A 21,985-nucleotide genomic window follows, 5' to 3' on the forward strand; every position below is an offset into this window, starting at 1 on the left:
ATGGGTAAGGATGGAATGTAGGAAAGGTTGGGGGGAGGAGGGGTAGGTGGGGTTGTAAAAGGGTAGTGGCCTATCCACTTTGGTGTATTTTGAATATGCGTGTGAGCATGTTAAGTAATTTATCGGGAGGTTGGTTTTATGAGTGGGATATGCCTCCTGCCCATCAATTGCACACTGCTATACGTATTGTTGTTATACCAGTGCACCACCAAATTGGAAGGATGCATACTGTGTGCAATTTTTTTTTTTTTTTTTAGGTTGGTCAGAAGGCTGTAGCTGCAGGTGGAAGTTGCAGGTCATTTGATGGTGGCTGGTTGCTCACCTGGGGTTGGCTGGCTAAGCAGTGACCGAGGTGGTGTCCTGCTGGAGGGTAGTTGTAGTGCAGCAAGGTTAGTTGTGAGGTATTGATTGATAGAAGTGGGTCACCCGGAGATGGGGAGCATTAGTCCGTGTTACTGGATGTAGAATGGTTCCGGTGGTATCCATTCTTCTTTTGCGGGGAGGTCGTTTAAGATTTTCGGTCGAGGGAAGTTCTCCTTGTGGATGAAGCGTTGAACTCTTTCTTGGAGGGTCATTCTTTGGGCTATGTGGAGAGGGGTGGTAATGGTATAGTCGGTCGTGTTCACTGGTTGGGTGGGGGTTCTCTCTGTCAGGCACATACAGTTCCTGCATGTCATATAGTTGTCTCTTCGTGAGTTTACCTAACTGGACATAGATTGCGGGGATTCTCTGCTGTATGTGGAGGTCCTCGGTCCTGATTCTGTCTCAGAGTCTGGTGCCAGTGATGAAGCGGAGGGCTTTGTTTTGGACTCTGGAGTTTTGGCATGTTGGTTTTGATTGTGAGCGACAAGGGTGCACAGGGGTATTCCTGCAGAGGTCTGATCATCATCTTGTACAGGTGTAGTTTGATGTGGGGAGGAGCTGTTTTGAATCGATAAAGTTGGCCAAGGCGGGCTTTCGCTAGGTTTACTTTTTTGGTTATGTGGGATGTAGAGTTGAGTAATCTGTCGATCTCATATCCTAGGATCTTGTTTGGATTCCTAATAGCAATTTGGGTGCCCCTGATGGAGATGCCCCTTTTGTCTTCTATGGTTGATGGCAAGCATCCGATAGTGCTGATGAGGACTTCGTCTGGGTTGGTTGTGATTCTCCATTTCTTCTCCCACCTGGCTGTTCTATTTAGATCTTCAATCGTTTTCTCAATTGCTCTCCTATGTTTATTTGCACCAGCTGTAGGGGTGGAGGAGACAACATGGATGACATCGTCTGCAAATTGGGTGATGATGGTGTCGGTATGTTCAGGTTGGGGGTGGTCGTTGACGTATATGTTGAAGAGGATAGGGCTGAGGCAAGAGCCTTGGGGTACTCCTGCTGTTGGTGTGAAGGGATTTGATTCCATTCCATGGAAGGTGGGGATGATTCTTCTTCCTGTTAAGAAGTTGTAGATGAGCCTGAGGAAGATCCAGTTGTGATCAGGGAGGTTTACGAGTTTGTAAATGAGACAGTCATGCCAAAGGCTGTCAAAGGCCTTGTGCATGTCCCTGGTGGCAATAAGGGCCAGGTTACCTTGCTTCTTCAGGCTGGCCACGGCATCAAAGATGATGTTTATGACATGCTCAGTGCTGCGGCGGGACCTGAAGCCGAACTGCCTTTCAGAGAATAGGTTGTTGAACTCCATGTAGTAATTTAGTCTGTTGGAGATTATTCTTTCGAAGACTTTGCCTGTGACTTCGAGTAGGGAGATGGGTCTGTAGTTCTCAGGGATGCAGTTGTCCTTGTTAGGTTTGGCAATGAAGATCATCTTAGCTGTCTTGAAGGCCACTGGGAAGTGACCAGATGCCAAGATGGCATTGTAGATATTCACCAGTGACATCTTGCAGTTACGGGGAAGGTATTTTAGTTGTTTAGCTGTTATACCTGATGGGCCAGGAGCTGTTTCTCAGTCGCCCTATGACTTGAGACACTTCTCTGAGCGTGATTGGGCTGGTAAGAGGGTGCTCGTCTTCAAGGGAAGATGTCAATTGTTGGTATGGGATGGAAATCTTCTAGGATCTCATCACACCATTGGTTGACCAACTGGTAGTGGATATTGTTAAATCTTCTGCTGTCATTGTGTGAGAGGATGTTCTCCCATACTTCGCCCATCAGCTTGGCTTGGTCCGGTGGGTCATCAAGTAGGGTAGTCACTACCTCGCTGTCTTCGTCGGTATGTACGTATAACTCAGGAATAAGTTGACATTATTTTCCTTTTCCTGTGAAGAGTAATTAAAGTAGCATCATGATTTTTTCACACATTATTGAAGAATGATGGTTCTATTGGTGCGCAGAGAAGGTTCGCGATATGTTTAACCATTTTGTTTTTATTAACTTTTTTCTCCCAAAGAAGTCCTTAAAAAAAATACACATTTCAACATTTTGTATACTGCAATCTATAGACATAAAGCTCAAATGCCCATGTACATAGATTACCTAACTCATTATCTTTCATCTGATGCCGACTAAAACATTGTAAGTCTTAGCAGTTTTGTAGTGGATGGATAGTTTTAATTCTTTCAGGGTTGGCAGGCCCTCTCCTAAACTTGTTCTCAGGGTTGAAAAATTTAAAAAAAAAAAAAAAAAATAGTTGTGAAATGATAGAGAATCTTTTCCCAATCATAATGACACCAAAAGTATGAAATTTAATGGAAATCTTAAGGAATTATGCTCACGAAGTTAGCGGTCTCGACGATGTTTACGCATCAGCGATTTCGCTCACTTTGAGCCCTTATTTTGGCAAATTCCAATGTAACAGTCGACAAAAATCATAACTACAGTTGACCCCCGCATAGCGACCTTAACCCTTTCAGGGTCCGTCCCGTAGATCTACGGCTTTACGTTCAGGGTCCAAACCGTAGATCTACGCCATGAGCTCAGCTCACTCTGATAAACTGTGAGTGGTACATTTGGGCCTAGATATGAGAGAATACATCTATGTGGTATGTGTGCACCACATAAAACAGATCCTGCAGCACACTGTGCATAATGAGAGAAAAAAAATGAAATCATGATTTTTCGATTAAAACAGCAAATTTGCAGTGTTTTTTCGTATGTTTTTTATAGTTGTGTTTGCGATTTCTTGGTCTCATTTGATAGAATGGAAGACATATTACAGAAATAGAGATGATTTTGATTCGTTTTAGCATTGGAAATGGCTTGAAACTGAGCTCAAAGTAGCGGAAATGTTAAATTTTTGCCGATATTCAAGAGTAAACAAACGACCTCACACGTCTAATACACATCAGCTGGTGGGTCTAATATACATTCACAAATATGGTGATGATATTTATACAATTATTACAGTATTGCATAACAGTAAATCTTCTATTTTTTGGTGTGAATAAAAATTCATTATGTGAATAAAAAATCAAAATGGAATTTATTTGTAAAGCCTCAAAACATAACTAATGAACAGAGGAAATGTTAGTTTAGTGCCAGGAATGCCTACATTGTTCATTCTGGACCCTATTTTGAAATTGGAATATTTTGAACTTTGTGTTAAATTGGCCAAATTAACAATTTCCGATCACTTTATTTTGTAGTTGAAACAGTTGACTTGGCGATTTCTTGTGCTCAATCGATAGAATAGAAGTAATACTAGTGAAATAGCTAAGAATTTGGTTGATTGGAATAATGTAATTGGCCTAAAATGGGAGTCAAAGTCGGCAAAATCGCCGATTCGTAAATATCGCTGACACATCAAAATTCGCGAGAGCATAATTTCGTCAATTTTCCACCAATTTTCGTACTTTTTGTTTCATTACCTTCACAAAAAGATTCTCTACGATTTCATAAGAAAAAATAACAAATTTTTTTTTTGAAATATCTTGGACACTGGTGCGTGACTCCAGATTTGGGCCTTGGACCCTGAAAGGGTTAATCCGTGCAAGAGGGCTGATTGTTATGCGAAATGATCGGTATGCGAATGAATTTTCCCCATAAGAAATAATGGAAATCAAATTAATCCGTGCAAGACACCCAAAAGTATGAAAAAAAAAAATTTACCACATGAAATATACATTTTCCTACACACAAAGAGAAGGATACATGCACAATAGTAGAGTAGTACATGCACAATATATATTGTGCATGTACTACTCTACTAAATGAAGAATAAATGACACTTGCCTTTATTGAAGATGCAGCAATGACTGATGAGACACTGTGTCCTGGGAGTGCCTTTTCCTCCTGAGTACTGTAGGTCCTGTTTGGCATTTTCTTCCAGAACAGGCCTTATCACACTGTGTATGCCACTACGATTCTTAAATCTCTCAAACCAACCTTTGCTGGCTTTAAATTCACCAATATGAGCACTAGTTCCAGGCATTTTTCCCTGTTCACCTGGGTGTTAGTCGACTGGTGTGGGTTGCATCCTGGGAGACAAGATTAAGGACCCCAATGGAAATAAGTTAGACAGCCTTCGATGACACTGACTTTTTTGGGTTATCCTGGGTGGCAAATCCTCTGGGGTTAATTGTTTCTTGGTATTCTCAATAAGCCACACCAACAACGGTGCTACAGCAGCAGCAGCAGCAGCAGCAGCTGACGGTGGTACAGCAGCAACAGACGATGCTACAGCAGCAGCAGACGATGCTACAGCAGCAGCAGACGATGCTACAGCAGCAGCAGACGATGCTACAGCAGCAGCAGACGATGCTACAGCAGCAGCAGACGATGCTACAGCAGCAGCAGACGATGCTACAGCAGCAGCAGACGGTGCTACAGCAGCAGCAGCAGCTGATGGTGGTACAACAGCAGCAGCAGCTGACAGTGCAGCAGCAGCTGTACCACCAATAGTAGCGATGGTTGATTGGGGTTTATTATACAACCTGGCCAGCTCGGAGACACGCACTCCACTTTCATACTTATCAATGATCTTTTTCTTCATCTCTATAGTAATTCTCACCCTTATTGCTGTAGGGTTGGCACTAGAAGCTTTCTTGGGGCCCATGGTCACTTATTTTCCAGAAAAAATCACAAAAAACACTGTAATAATACGAAATGTTCCGATTGTATGCTTGGATGTTACCGCAGAGGCTGGCTGGTAAACAATGCCACCGGCGGAACATATGAGGCTGGCTCTGGCCGCACATTGGACGCGTCTCGGACGAAGGGCGGTGAGCGGGTTTTTGGGCGGTATGCGAGGCAAAATTTTTGCGATCAAAGCGACCGGTATGCGGATTGTACGGTATGCGATGCGTACGGTATGCGGGGGTCCACTGTATTTCGCTAGAACTCCATTTTTTCTATCGAATGAATACAAGAAACCACCCATTTACTGATTTTAACTATCCAATAAAGTGGTCAGAAATTGGCAATTTTTACTAGTTTCACACAAATTTCAAAAGATGCCAATTTCCAAATAGGGTCCAGAATTAACAAGACAGACATTCCTGGCACTAAAATAACATTTTTTCTGTTCATTAGTTGCATCCCCCAGGCCTCTCTTGCATTCCTTTTGCTTTTCACTTTGAATTTTCATTCTCACAAAAAAACAGAAGATTTACCGTTATGAAGACTACTGCATTAGTGTAGAAATGTTAAGTAAGTTAGTTAGTTTATTCAGGTATACACAAATACAGTTATAGTGGACCCCCGGTTCACGTTATTAATCCGTTCCTGAGAGCTCATCGTAAAGCAAAATTATCAAAAAGCGAATAAATTTTCCCCATAAGAAATAATGGAAATCAAATTATTCCGTGTAAGACACCCAAAAGTATAAAAAAAAAACTTTTACCACATGAAATATTAAGTTTAATGCAATAATTACAATAACAATAATAACAATTAGAATAATAACAATAGAATAATTGACACTTACCTTTAACCCTTTGACTGTCGCGGCCGTATATATACGTCTTACGAGGTACCGTGTTTGACGTATATATACTCATAAATTCTAGCGGCTTCAAATCAAGCAGGAGAAAGCTGGTAGGCCCACATGTGAGAGAATGGGTCTGTGTGGTCAGTGTGCACCATATAACAAAAATCCTGGAGCACGCAGTGCATAATGAGAAAAAATAAACTGACCGTTTTTTTTAATTGAAATGCCGACTTTGTGGTCTATTTTCGTATAGTATTTATGGTTGTATTCTCGTTTTCTTGGTCTCATTTGATAGAATGGAAAGCATATTATAGAAATAGCGGTGATTTTGATTGATTTTACTATAAAAAGAACCTAGAAATGGAGCTCAAAGTAGGGGAAATGTTTGATTTTTGCCAATGTTCAAAAGTAAACAAATGATGCCATTGTCCAATAAATGTCCAACTAGCCATTCTAATATGCAGTCATGAATGGGTTGATGTTATTTATACAATTATTACAGTATTGCAGTAGTCTGCATAATAGTAAGTCTTCTATTTTTTGTTTGAATAAAAATTCAAAATAGAAAGCAAGAGTAATATCAGAGGGGCCTGGAGACATGACTGATGAGCAAAGAAAATGTTATTTTAGAGCCAGGAATGTCTGCATTGTTCATTCTGGACCTTATTTTGAAATTGTCAAATTTTTTAGTTTTCGTGAAATTGGCCAAATTGCAAATTACTGACCACATTATTAGGTAGTTGAAATCGGTAAATGGGCAGTTTCTTGTACTCAATCGATAGACAAAATGGAGTTCTAAAGAAATAGCTATGAGTTTGGGCGACTGGAACAATGGAATTAGCCGAAAATAGGGCTCAAAGTGGGCGAAATCGCCGATTTGTAAACAGCGCCTAGGTCGCTAACTTCGCAAGAACATAATTCCGTCAGTTTTCCATCAAATTTCGTTTTTTTTGGTGTCATTACAATCGGGAAAAGATTCTCTATCATTTCATAAGAAAAAAAATTTTTTTTTTTTTTAACCCTTTGACTGTTTTCGACGTATAAATACGTCTTACGAGCCAATGTTTCTGACGTATATATACTCAATAATTCCAGCGGCTTCAAATCAAGTGGGAGAAAGCTGGTAGGCCCACATGTGAGAGAATGGGTCTGTGTGGTCAGTGTGCACCACATAAAAAAAATCCTGCAGCACACATTGCGTAATGAGAAAAAAAAACTGATCGTTTTTTTGGAATAAAACGCCGACTTTGAGGTGTATTTTCGTATAGTATTTATCGTTGTATTCGCGTTTTCATGGTCTTAGGTGATAAAATGGAAAACATATTACAGAAATAGAGATGATTTTCATTACTTTTACGAAGAAAACGACCTTGAAACTGAGCTCAAAGTAGCGGAAATGTTCGATTTTTACCAATGTTCAAGAGTAAATAAATCACACCACACGTCCAATACACGTCAACTGAGGAGTCTAATATTCTTTCACTAGTGCACTGATATTATTTATACCATTTTTACAATAATGCAGTCGTCTGCATAACAGTAAATTTTGTATTTTTTTGTATGAATAAAAAATCAAAATAGAAAGCAATAATAATGTAAGAGGGGCCTAGAGATGTGACTAATGAACAGAGCATATGTTATTTTAGTGCCACGAATGTCTACCTTGTTTATTCTGGACCCTATTTTGAAATTGGCATCTTTTTTATTTTGCGTGAAATTGGCCAAATTGCCAATTTCTGACCACCATATTGGGTAGTCCAAATTAGTAAATGGGAGGTTTCTTGTACTCAGCTGATAGATAAAATGGAGTTCTAAAGAAATAGCTATGAGTTTGGTCAACTGGAACAATGAAATTGGCTGAAAATTGGGCTCAAAGTCGGCGAAATCGCCGATACGCATATGTCGCCGAGACCGCTAACTTCGCGGGAGCATAATTCCACGAGTTTTCGACCAAATTTCGAACTTTTGGTGTCATTACCATCGGGAAAAGATTCTCTATCATTTCATAAGAAAAAATATTTTTTTTTTTCAAAAATTGAGCGACATAGAATGACAGTTTCAGAGAGGGGCCTGAAACAGTCAAAGGGTTAAATTTGCGACACCAGGAGACACCTCAGGATTGGAGGTTGCGACAGTCAAAGGGTTAATGAAGATCTGGTGATGATTGATGGGATGGGAGGAAGGGAGGGTATCGAAGTTTTTAATGTTCAGCTGCTTTTTGGTCTGAACTGGCAGCCTCACCATGCCTAATCACACTATGTATGCCACTACGATTCTTAAATCTTTCAAACCAACCTTCGCTGGCCTTAAATTCACTCGCATCACTAGTTGCAGGCATTTTTCTAATTGAATCCTCATGCAACTGCCTAGCCTTTTCACAAATGATCACTTGAGAGATGCTATCTCCAGCTATCTGTTTTTCATTTATCCACAGCAATAACAGTCTCTCAACATTTTCTAACGCTTGCGATCGCTGTTTTGTAATCACAGTTGCACCTTTTGCAAGAACAGCTTTCTTGATTGCCGTTTTCCTGCTCACTATAGTAGAGATGGTTGATTGGGATTTACTATACAACTTGGCCAGGTCTGACACACGCACTCCACTTTCATACTTTGCAATTATCTCTTTCTTCATTTCAATAGTCATTAGCACCCTTGGTCTAGATGGGTTGGCACTAGAAGCTTTCTTGGGGCCCATGGTGACTTATTTTGCAGAAACAAGCACCAAAAACAGTGATACTATGGATAATATGGAATGTACCGAATGTATCCTTAGATGCGCGCACACTGGCTGGCTTGTAAACACTGGCACACACGGGGCAGTTCAGGCCACACACGGACACGTCTCGTACGAATCATATCGTGTACCGGGTTTTGTAATGGGAACCGAGGCAAATTTTTTGCGATATAATGCTTCGGATACCAGATTTATCGGTTACTGATGACTTCATGAACCGGGGGTCCACTGTACATAGAATTATCATACATAGCAGCATATGTGTTGAGAACCTAGGATAACCCAAAAAAGTCAGACAGTGACTTATTTCCATTGGGGTCCTTTTACCTTATTATAATATAATGGTTATAATATTTTCTTATTCTATAATGAAGATAACATCTTATTATCACACTAAAAAGACTATCTACTACACGGGGGTCATTAAGACTATCAACAATACGAGGGTCATTACTAGGAATAAGGTAAAATTTACACGTATGTTAGCTAAAAAATAGAAAATCATTCCCCTTCTTTTCTGTAGCTACATTCATCAGACACCTTTTGGCACTCTTCTTGAACTGGTTCATGCTATGACTGGCTTTGACATGTGCAGGTAGTCTGTTCCATTCCTTTATTGCTGTACAATAAAAGGTGTTTGAAGCCTGGCCAGTGACTGCGGGTACTACAAAGTTGTGCTCTCTCCCCCTAATATTATGATTGCTTAGGTTCCCAACCTGACAAAATTGACAGCAAGATATTCTGGACACTGAGCAATTTTATAAACATGATTTAGCTTCAGTTGTTTTACTGTCTTCAACATTCAGCATATCCAACTGCTGTAATTCATCCTGGCCTACATGTTCTCTTGGTCCCAGCCCCAGGATGTATCTTACGATTTTGCTCTGGGTAATTTGCAGTCTTTCAGTTTTTTGTCAAGGCAGAGTACCATGAAACACAAGCGTAATCCATATGGCATTGTATAAGGGCTAGACATAGGGTCCTGCAAGCCTCAGTAAGTAGACACTGTGCTTGTCTATACAGGAACTTCAGTCGGGCATTCGCTTTCTTTACTACACTGTTCCCTATCAATTATCCTGACATGCATGGGTCAAAGGGGATTCCCAGATGTTTTACTGATGAAACCAAAGCGATGGGCTCCCCATTACACTGGACATTAAAATTATTTACCCTTCTCAGTTTATGTTTCGTGCCAAAGAGAATGGCTTCAGTTTTCCCGAGGTGTAATGATAGTTTGTTGTCTACTAACCATTTGCTGCAGGACTCCAGTTCCAGTGTTAAAACATTAGTTATGTCTTGTGGGTCTTTACCTGACACTAACAGGGCACTGTCATCTGCATACAGTAGGAGTTTGCACTTGGCACTGATAGGCATGTCATTGACATAACATAAGAATAATAAGGGACCCAGAATACTACCTTGGGGAACTCCACATGATATCGGCAGGGGTTCTGATTCCGTTTTGTTGATTTTGACAATTTGTCTCCTGTTGCTAATGTAGGACTTAAACCAGTCTACAGAACCTATACCGATAACTTGAGGTTTCTTACATAATATATTGTGGTTGACAGTATTGAAGGCCTTTTGCAGGTCTAAGGTTACCATACCTATGAGGTTCCCCTTTGACATTTCAGTTCTCAGGTAATCCATCAGATTAATTAGGGGGGTGTTGGTTGAGTAAGATCTTCTAAAGCCCGATTGATAGCTATGGAGAATGTTGTCATTAAGGTACTTAACTACTCGAGAGTACACCGCCCTCTCTAGAATTTTGGATATTATACTGAATATACTAACAGGCCTATAGTTGCTGGCATCAGACCTACTATTTTTCTTGAAGATAGGAGTAACTCTGGCCTCCTTGAACTCCTCCGGTACGGTATTAGTGGCGATTGATAGATTTATTATGTGAGCAATAGGGATTGACAGTTCAAAAGCACCATCTTTTAGGAACTTAGACGGGATGTTACCAGGGCCTGTGCTCTTAGTTCTTAGTTCTTTTTGAATAAAGTCATGAGATACACTTACCAGTTGACAACTGTTTGGGGTTACCCCTTTATTGGTATAGTATGTTTGAAACTTATCAGAGTCTGTGTTAAAGGTATGTATTTGATGCAGCTGGTAGAGTGGAACCTCAAAAATCAAACGTAATCCATTCCAGGAGCTAGTTCTAAATTTGAAAAGTCTGAAATTCGAAGCAATATTTCCCATAAGAAATAATGGAAATACAATTAATCCGTTCCAGAAACCCAAAAATATTCACACAAAAAATACATTTTATAGAGATTTATTACAGTTTTACATACAACAAATACTATAGTTTTTAATTATGTATAGTAATACAGGAGGGCCCCACTTATACGGCGGGTTAGGTTCCAGGCTACCGCCGTAAAGCGGAAACCGCCGTAAAGTGGAACACCCTTTTTTTCCACTTACAAATGCATACAAACACTAGATAACAAGTTTACACTAACATATATTATGTTAGCAATAGAACCAGGCATCAAAAAACAATAAAAAAGTACAATACACACACAGTGCACTCATTACTTACCTTAAAATATTTATAGTCTTAATCTAGGGTGAGACAAGTAGTATTTATTGTAAGAAATCAAGTGTGGTATGTATGGTGTCAGCCAGGCTACCATACCAGGCCAACCCACCCACACATACTATTCTATGATATTTAAGCATCCCAGAGCGATAAAATGTATATACAGTTCACTCATTACTTACCTTAAAATATTTATAGTCTTAATCTAGGGTGAGAAAAGTAGTATTTATTGTAAGAAATCAAGTGTGCTATGTATGGTGTCAGCCAGGCTACCATACCAGGCCAACCCACCCACACATACTATTCTATGATATTTAAGCATCCCAGAGCGATAAAATGTATATACAGTTCACTCATTACTTACCTTAAAATATTTGTAGTCTTAATGTAGGGTCAGGAGTAAGTAAATGAGATAAAATGAATAAATGAGAGAGAGAAAGAATGAGTGCATGAGAGAGTACAGGCGCAGAGTTATGTAAACAAACCAGGCGAAGGTAAGTTTTGTAAACGAAGTGTACACGTCTGGTTTGTGTACAAGTTACATTGTGTACAGGTTGTCTCTACATTGATACGGTAGAATAAATAAAGAAGAACACTCCCATTCTCATGTAACATCATTTTGAGAAGAAATGATGCTCTGAGTGAAGGCAATGGAAGTAAGTCACTCTGACTTTTTTGGGTTATCCTAGGTTCTCTACACATGTTATGTATTTGTTATGTATCGTGTTTATTATATAATTTTGAAAAAAAATGTCACGGATGGATTAATGAAAATGTGTATATTAACGTAATATACAACATTTAATGATACACCGAGCTCAGACAGCGTAAACAAACTGAACAGGTTGTGGACGATCACTCGGTCAGGCGAAATAGACGGTATTAATACGTGTCCAGTTTTAGTTCATTCATGTACATTTGTAAGAATTTGTGAAACTTTTACCTTATAATATTTTTATTATTATTATAATAATTAAATCACGAAACAAATACTCTTACACTGTGTACAAGTTAGTACAGAATTATAGCTATAAAGTGAAGGCATACGAAAGGAATATTTTTCTACAGTTATCCCTAGTAACAGGTGACGGGCTAGAGAAAACGTAATTCTTCCGACACTTCTACAAACCGTTTGGTAAACATCTCGTATATATTTGTATAAATTTTTATACTGTGGGTGCATGTATCATGTTTGTGTTACATAATGTGTTTCTTATATAATTTTGAAAAAAATATCATAGATAGATTAAGGGAAATGTCTATATTAACGTAATATGCGACATTAATGCGCCCAAGAGATTATTATTATTACTATTATTATTATTATTATTGCATCAAGAGTAGAGAGACTCTTAGTGATTTTAATGTGTACCTACATGCCAGCACAGTGTGTAAGTTTATTTAGGTACAGGTGTACACTAAGTTTAATTATCAAGTACAATACATATAAAATATAAAATAACTTTAAAACACTTGAAATTTTGGAAAGTTTCCAGACATAATAAGGAGATGTGCTCAGGGAGAATGTAAACAAACTCGGTGGGCCGCTGTGACCATATTAGAAAGACAGGTGGGGGGAGCCGTATAGCGAGTTTTGGTCATAATTTGAAATGTCCGTATTAGCAGAACGCCGTAAAGCGAAACGCCGTAAAGCGGGGCCCTCCTGTACATATAAAATAACATTTTTACTTACCTTTATTGAAGACTGGTGATGGCATCTGGAAGATAGGGAGGAGGAGAGAGGGAGTTGGGGTTAGTGTTTGGAAGGAGAATCCATCTCCATGAGGACTTCAGGCAAAGCCCCCTCTGGGGTTACTTCCCTTCTGTCTTTTAATGCCTCTAGGACCAGCTTGAGTCACTGGACCCCTGTCTCACAAAGTAACTGTCCACAGTCCTCTGTTTCTGGTGCCTCTTTAACATTTCCCTAAAATGGGACATGGTTCTGTCACTGAACTTGTTGCAAAGATGGCTTGTTTCAGCTTGCTCAGGGTGGTACTTCTGCACAAACATTTGGACATCATTCCACTTGGTACAAATCTCCTTAATCTTTGAAGAAGGCACCTCTTCCACTCCCTCTTCCTCCTCTGAAGCAAGTTCCTCAGCTGTGGACTGATACTGCTCCAGATGAAACTCTTGCAGCTCTTCAGTGGTTAGCTCTTCCCTGTGGTCCTCCACCAGCTCTTCCACATTCTCACTACTCGCCTCCAACCCCAGGGTGTTCCCCAATAGAGTCCACAACAGGCAGAGGGTGAGCTGGGTAAGGGTCAGCCTCAGCCTCAAACCCTTCAAAATCCCTCTTTTGGACACAATCTGGCCACAATTATCTCCAAGCAGAGTTCAAAATTCTGGAAGTCACTCCCTCCCAAGCCTTACCTATAAGGCTTATGGAGTTGTAGATGTTGACGTGATTCCTCCAGAACTCTCTTAGGGTCAACTTAGTGTCTGTGGTCACTTCAAAGCACTTTTCAAACACTGCTTTTGTGTAAAGTTTTTTGAAGTTAGAAATGACCTGCTGGTTCATGGGCTGGAGGAGAGGAGAGGAGTGGTGTTAGGAGGCAAGAACTTCACTTTTATAAAACTGAAGTCCGTAGACAAGAGGTCTAATAAGTTTGGCGGATGAGCAGGAGCATTGTCCATTAACAGGAGGCACTTGAGTGGCAATTTCTTTTCCTGGAGGTATTTTTTCACATTGGGGCCGAACACTTCATAGACCCACTCTTTGAAAATTTGTCTTGTGACCCATGCCTTATGATTAGCTTTCCACAAGACACATAACTTGTTCTTAAAGACATTGTTTTTCTTAAACACACTGGGATTTTCTGAATGATACACAAGTAAAGGCTTCACTTTAAAATCACCACTAGCATTAGCACAGAATTAAAGAGTAAGTCTGTCTTTCATAGGCTTGTGTCCTGGCAGTGCCTTTTCCTCCTGTGTGATGGTCCTTTTTGGCATTTTCTTCCAAAACAAGCCTGTTTCGTCACAATTAAACACTTGTTCCGGTTTGAATTCTTCACTGTCTATGTACCCCTTAAACTCCTGTACAAACTTCTCAGCCGCCCGTTTGTCTGAACTGGCTGCCTCACAATGTCTTATAACATTGTGTGTGCCACTACGCTTCTTAAATCTGTCAAACCAGCCTCTGCTGGCCTTAACCCTTTCAGGGTCCGTCCCGTAGATCTACGGCTTTACGTTCAGGGTCCAAACCGTAGATCTACGTCATGAGCTCAGCTCACTCTGATACACTGTGTGGTAAATTTGGGCCTAGATATGAGAGAATACATCTATGTGATATGTGTGCACCACATAAAACAAATCCTGCAGCACACTGTGTATAATGAGAGAAAAAAAACTGAGACCATGATTTTCGATTAAAACAGCGACTTTGCAGTGTTTTTTCGTATGTTTTTTATAGATGTATTTGTGATTTCTTGGTCTCATTTGATAGAATGGAAGATATATTACAGAAATAGAGATAATTTTGATTGGTGTTAGCACTGGAAATGGCTTGAAACTGAGCTCGAAGTGGCAGAAATGTTAAATTTTTGCCGATGTTCAAGAGTAAACAAACGACCTCACACGTCTAATATATGCCAGCTGGTGGGTCTAATATACATTCACAAAAGTGGTGATGATATTTATACAATTATTACAATATTGCATAACAGTAAATCTTCTATTTTTTGGTGTGAATAAAAATTCATTATGTGAATAAAAAATAAAAATGGAATTTATTTGTAAAATCTCAAAACATAACTAATGAACAGAGGAAATGTTAATTTAGTGCCAGGAATGCCTACATTGTTTATTCTGGATCCTATTTTGAAATTGGAATATTTTGAACTTTGTGTTAAATTGGCCAAATTACCAATTTCCGGTCACTTTATTTTGTAGTTGAAACAGTTGACTTGGCGATTTCTTGTGCTCAATCGATAGAATAGAAGTAATACTAGTGAAATAGCTAAGAATTTGGTCGACTGGAATAATGTAATTGAACTAAAATGGGAGTCAAAGTCGGCAAAATCGCCGATTCGTAAATACAGTGGACCCCCGCATAACGATGGCATCACATAGCGATTTTTCCGCATACCGCTTACTTTAATCGCAAAATTTTTGCCGCGCATACCGATTAAAAACCCGCTCACCGATTTTCGTCCGAGACGCGTCCAATGTGCGCCCTCAGCCAGCCTCACATGTGCCGCCCCTGCCATTGTTTACCAGCCAGCCTCCGCGGTAACATCTAAGCATACACTCGGAATATTTCGTATTATTACAGTGTTTTCGGTGCTGTTTCTGGAAAATAAGTGACCATGGGCCCCAAGAAAGCTTCTAGTGCCAACCCTACACCAATAAGGGTAAGAATTACTATAGAAATGAAGAAAGAGATCATTGATAAGTATGAAAGTGGAGTGCGTATAGCCGACCTAGTCAAGCTGTACAAGAAACCCCAATCAACCATCGCTACTATTGTGGGCACCAGAAAGACAATCAAGGAAGCTGTTCTTGCCAAAGGTTCAACTGTGTTTTCGAAACAAAGATCGCAAGTGATGGAAGATGTTGAGAGACTCTTATTGGTGTGGATAAATGAAAAACAGATAGCAGGAGATAGCATCTCTCAAGCGATCATATGTGAAAAGGCTAGGAAGTTGCATGAGGATTTAATTAAAAAAATGCCTGCAACTAGTGATGATGTGAGTGAATTTAAGGCCAGCAAAGGTTGGTTTGAGAGATTTAAGAAGCGTAGTGGCATCCATAGTGTGATAAGGCATGGTGAGGCTGCCAGTTCGGACCACAAAGCGGCTGAAAAATATGTGCAGGAATTCAAGGAGTACATAGAAACTGAAGGACTGAAACCTGAACAAGTGTTTAATTGTGATGAAACAGGCCTGTTCTGGAAGAAAATGCCAAGCAGGACCTACATTACTCAGGAGGAAAAGGCACTCCCAGGACATAAGCCTATGAAAGACAGGCTTACTTTGTTGATGTGTGCCAATGCTACTGGTGATTGCAAAGTGAAGCCTTTATTAGTGTATCACTCTGAAACTCCCAGAGCGTTCAGGCAAAAGAATGTCCTCAAGGATAATTTGTGTGTGCTGTGGAGGGCAAACAGTAAGGCATGGGTCACTAGGGAATTTTTCTATAACTGGTTACACCATGCATTTGCCCCCAATGTGAAAGATTACCTAACTGAAAAGAAATTAGAACTTAAGTGCCTCCTGGTGTTAGACAATGCCCCTGGTCATCCTACAGACGTGGCAGAGCGACTTTATGGGGACATGAGCTTCATTAAGGTGAAGTTTTTGCCTCCTAATACCACTCCTCTCCTGCAGCCCATGGACCAGCAGGTTATTTCCAACTTCAAGAAACTGTACACAAAAGCTCTGTTTGAAAGGTGCTTTGTAATGACCTCAGAAACTCAACTGACTCTAAGAGAGTTTTGGAGAGATCACTTTAATATCCTCAATTGTGTAAACCTTATAGGTAAGGCTTGGGAGGAAGTGACTAAGAGGACCTTGAACTCTGCTTGGAAGAAACTGTGGCCAGAATGTGTAGACAAAAGGGATTTTGAAGGGTTTGAGGCTAACCCTGAGATGATTATGCCAGTTGAGGAATCCATTGTGGCATTGGGAAAGTCCTTGGGGTTGGAGGTTAGTGGGGAGGATGTGGAAGAGTTGGTGGAGGAGGACAATGAAGAACTAACCACTGATGAGCTGATAGATCAACTTCAAGAGCAAGAGGCCAGACCTGGGGAAACTGGTTCAGAGGAGGGGAGAGAGAAATTGAAGAAGTTGCCTACTACAAAGATTAAGGAAATCTGTGCAAAGTGGCTTGAAGTGCAAACCTTCATGGATGAAAATCACCCTCACACAGCTATTGCAAGCCGTGTTGGCAACCTGTACACTGACAATGTTGTGAAACACTTTAGGCAAGTCATAAAGGAACGAGAGGTACAGGCCACTATGGACAGATATCTTGTGCGAAAGAAGTCCAGTGACTCTGAAGCTGGCCCTAGTGGCATTAAAAGAAGAAGGGAAGTAACCCCGGAAAAGGACTTGCTACCTCAAGTCCTAATGGAAGGGGATTCCCCTTCTAAACAGTAAGAAGATAATGCTCTCCCCTCCTCCCATCCCATCAATCATCACCAGATCTTCAATAAAAGTAAGTGTCATGTAAGTGTGCATGCCTTTTTCAGTTTGTGTGTATTAAAATTAACATTTCATGTGGTAAAAAAATTTTTTTTTTCATACTTTTGGGTGTCTTGCACGGATTAATTTTATTTCCATTATTTCTTATGGGGAAAATTCATTCACATAACGATTATTTCGCATAACAATTACCCCTCTTGCACGGATTAAAATCGTTAACCGGGGGTCCACTGTATCGCTGACACATCAAAATTCACGAGAGCATAATTTCGTCAATTTTCCATCAAATTTCGTACTTTTTGTTTTATTACATTCACAAAAAGATTCTCTACCATTTCATAAGAAAAAATAAAATTTTTTTTTTTTTTGAAAATTCTTGGACACTGGGGCACCGCTTCAGATTTTGGCCTTGGACCCTGAAAGGGTTAAATTCACTATCAGCACTGGTTCCAGGAGTTTTCTGTACCAGATCGGCATGCAACTTCCTTGCCTTTTCGCAAATAATCGTCTCTGAAACACTATCACCTGCAATCTCTTTATCCTTGATCCACACCAGCAACAACTTCTCAACCTCTTCAACTATTTGTGGTCTTTTTTTGGTTAGCATATTAACCCCTTCAGGGTCCAAGGCCAAAATCTGAAGTGGTGCTCCAGTGTCCAAGAAATTTTGAAAAAAAAAAAAAATTATTTTTTCTTACAGAATTAAAGAGCATATTTTTGTGAAGGTAATAAGACAAAAAAAAAAAAATTCTGATCAGTACTTATCGAGATACAGTGCCAAGAAGTTTGTCCAAAATGATGTGGTGGCGGCAACATCGACGAATTCCACATACTCGCATTACATTATTTAGCGTTTTTTATAGTTTTTTCTTTTCTTTTCCAATTTTTTTCTTTTCCTACTAACATTTGGGGCCTGAGAGACCAATACTGTATATAATGTTTATATATAAACTCACTGTATTGAACACAATAACTGCACTAAAGTTATTATTGTTTACCACTGTTGTTTATTACAATAAACATGCACAAATCTTGTATAATACTAATGTTCTATCATATATTTACATATTTACAATCACTGGACATGGTTTTAGAACTGCTGGAGATTGTGGAACTCCTTGAAACAAGGCACCATGCACAGAGGCACCTTACATTCCTCACACATAAACCGAGTGTCTTTGCGTCTTTGTTGCCATCGTTTTGTTTGTGCACAGACGATGCATCTCTTCTGAGCAAATTTCTTCTGAGTTGAAGGAAGCTGTATTATGAAATGATCACCTTCCCTCCTCAAACGCTTGGGTGTATCCTGAGTAATTTGAGGATCTTGTTGTAAAGCAGGTGTTCTTACCTGGTACTTCATTATGAGTTGTCTGACAACAGACAAAATTCAACATACGGTGGTCTGTTGCCAGTCTTTATTTGGTACATATTATATGCATTGAGCATTGAAATGTCCATGAGATGGAAGAAAAGTTTCATGTATCACTTGTAACTCTTACGAACACAGTCAACAAAACCAATCTGCATGTCACATTTGTCAACCAAGCGCATGTTTTGTGTATAATCACTGTCACTGGTTTTCGAATACGTTCATTAGTCACTCGATCAACTTTGCCACTGTCTTACATTTCATTATGGTGAATGGTTGTCAACAATGTGACATCTCGTTTGTCATGCCACCGTAATGCCATGATGTCATTGGCAGTAAACACCTGCACGTCATCACCACGAGCACCTGCGTTGAGCCTGGGCATATGTTTACGATTAGAACGTACTGTGCCACACACATCTGTCTTGTTCACTCGCAAGAAATCACTGAGTAATGGGCTTGTGTACCAGTTATCGGTATATAATGTATGCCCCTTACCAAGATAAGGTGCCATCATGTTTCTCACTACGTCACCTGAGATACCCAATAACATCTTGGTATCTTTCAATGTTTTACTTCCCGTGTATACAACAATATCCGACACCAGGCCACTGTCACAGTCACAAACGGTTTTATACCAAAGCGTTTCCTCTTGCTCGGTATATACTGCTTGAATGACAGTCTACCTTTGAACAAAATCAAAGACTCGTCAATTACAACATTCTTGAATGGATAAAAGTATACGCTGAACTTTTGTTTGAGATACATGAAAACATTTCTAATCTTATATAACCTGTCACTTCTGTCAGGCCTGGTTTTGTCAGAGAAGTGCAACATACGTAAGAGTAAGATAAACCTGTTCACTGGGATGATTTCAATGAAGACCGGGGTAGAAATTAGCCGATCTATGGACCAGTATGCTTTTATATTATGCTTATAGACATGAGGCATAAGCATTATTGTTGCAAAAAGCAAATACATTTCTGCAACAGTCGTCTCTTTCCACCTGTGTAGTCTTGACTGTGGTGATATGATCGTATTTGCCATGGTGTACTCAAAATACTTATTACTTTCCCTGACAATAGTTTCCATCAGTGGTTGGTCAAAGAATTCCATTTCATTGGCCATGGTTCCAAGGGGAGAAGTAGGTAGAATTCCACTTTGAGAGTCATCAAAGTGGTGAGGCTTGGGAACAAAATTGGGATTTTGCTGCCAATCCCACATACGGTTTGCTGGTGGATACTGGACATCATAGGCTGGTTGTGCGTGTGGTTGTGGTTGTGGTAGGCTGGTGGCTGACGCTCCACTTTGTCCTTAAACTGACGAGTCAGCAGCGTGGGTCCCAGCGTGGGCTGGTGAGTCACGCATGATGGTGCCACTACCATCACCACTACCACCATCCACTGATGCCTGTGGTCTATCCATGCCAAGTGTAGCCACATCATCCTCACTATCACTACCTAAAACTGGTGTAGGGCCACGGGATGTACTCCGTCCCCTGGGCACAGCATAGGGTACACTACCCGAGCGCATGTGGCGGCGAACATACCGACGCTTCACTGGTGAATATAATTCCTCACTATCACTACTCGAATGATCGTTGAGCGCAATAAAATCGCAATCCACGTCACTATCATCATCATTACTGAAGTCAGAGGCCTGGCCACGCGAAAATGTTAGTTTTCTCTTGCGTTGAGGCACAACCGACCGTGAGTAAGAGTGCCCACACCAGAGGTAGAAGGTTGAGGATCGTCAGGGTTTTCTGCACTATTATCGATATCCTGGTCATTCCTTTCGGTCACTAACTGATCAAAGCCGTAGAATTCGTCTTCATTTCCACTTACATCAGTGTCAGAACTATCAGATAGGAAGAGGAGAGTCCCAATTTTCCGGGGAGTGAGAGCTGACTTGCGACGAGGCATGGTGAACAAGGGTAGCTGAGCCAGCGTTCCCACAATGCTATGCGGGTGCCTAGATTTTTTGTTTATGGCGCACACCCACCACGCAGACCCGTTTTCTTACATGTAGGCCTATGAGCGCTTTCGCACTAAATTTGACTGCGCTAGAATTTTGGCATAGATCTATGGTTTGGACACTCAACGTGAAGCCGTAGATCTACGGGACGGACCCTGAAAGGGTTAACACCTTTCGCAACATCAGCTTCCTTGATTCGTTCTTTCTTTGCAGGATAGAACCGATGGTCGACTTGTTTTTCCCATACATCCTGGCAAGCTCAACAAGTCTCACACCACTCTCATACTTCTGTATTATTTCCTTCTTCACATCTGTGGTGTTTCTCAATTTCTTTACCACAGGGGTATCACTAGCAAGTTTCTTTGGGCCCATGGCAGCTTATTTCACATTCCCACAAGCACTAAACACAAGGAAATAATCGTAAAATGTGTGAATGAGAGCGCAGGTAAGTGTTCACTCAAGCATAAACAAAGCTAGACTGCTCACGGCGCCTACGCGGACAGAGCAGGGCAGCAGACAGGTCCCGTACCCGGCGGTGCGAAAATAGGGGCATGTTCGATAATAGGGACACAGTTTGTCCGAAAAAATGGTCCTATTTTCGAAACGTTCGATATTTGAGGTTCCACTGTAGTTTACTTACTAGTGTTGATGCAACAGATTTGTAGTAGGAATTAAAGCAATTTGCTACCTTAGATGTTTCGTGGCATACCTCATTATCGATAGTGAGTACTATGTTAGACCTATCTACTGGCTTATGGCTATACCCCAACTGTTTTAGTTGTTGCCAGAGCTTTCTGGGGTTATGCTTATACTCTTCAATTTTTGAGCAATAGTGCTTTGCCTTTTGCTCCTTTTACAAGTCTCTGCACTCTGTTCCTCACCCTTTGGAATTCATTTAGTGCTGCAATATCCTGTCTGTTTGCTTTAAATCTTTTTAGCAGCTGGTCTCTGAATTTCATACTATCTAATATCTCAGTAGTCATTCAGGGTTCAGTTCTTCATTTAATCCTAACCTCTTTAACTGGTGCAATATTATCAAGGATGGTACTGAACATTTTGAATTTTTCCCAGGCATCGTTTACATCCCTGCAACTTATCTCTGTCCAGTCACAATTGTGTAGCCCATTTACCAGTGTTTCTTTACTGTAGTTTCTAGTTGACCTCATTTTTATTGTCCTGTGTAGGCCTAACCTATCCCTAGTGATTTTCCTAGTGCAGTAAATGATGAAATGATCACCAAGGCCTATGGTAATGACGCCTGACTGACTAATGTTCTCAGAGCGGTTACAAAGCATGTGGTCAATTAGGGTGGTGTATTAATTAGTTGAGTGTAACTATTTAAACCTAG

The 21,985-nt window shown here is 40.4% G+C and overlaps 2 protein-coding genes across 3 annotated transcripts in view; one reads left to right on the top strand and one right to left on the bottom strand.

Annotated features, from left to right (window-relative positions):
• The window catches only part of LOC128685456 (glutamyl aminopeptidase-like), a 626,129-nt gene that overhangs the window by 472,955 nt on the left and 131,189 nt on the right, over positions 1–21,985 (bottom strand). The gene's annotated exons all lie outside the window — the stretch shown is intronic.
• The window catches only part of LOC128685448 (kinetochore protein NDC80 homolog), a 128,180-nt gene that overhangs the window by 24,835 nt on the left and 81,360 nt on the right, over positions 1–21,985 (top strand). The window contains exon 1 of one of the 2 annotated variants that reach the window (XM_070082230.1): positions 274–389. The exons of the other annotated variant lie outside the window; for it this stretch is intronic. The gene's annotated coding sequence lies outside the window, so the exon portion shown is untranslated. Of the gene's footprint in view, positions 1–273; positions 390–21,985 lie in introns of those variants that run through there. 2 annotated transcript variants of the gene reach the window in all.

Source organism: Cherax quadricarinatus, chromosome 1 (assembly GCF_038502225.1).
Source record: "Cherax quadricarinatus isolate ZL_2023a chromosome 1, ASM3850222v1, whole genome shotgun sequence".
In the NCBI taxonomy this organism is placed as follows: domain Eukaryota; kingdom Metazoa; phylum Arthropoda; class Malacostraca; order Decapoda; family Parastacidae; genus Cherax; species Cherax quadricarinatus.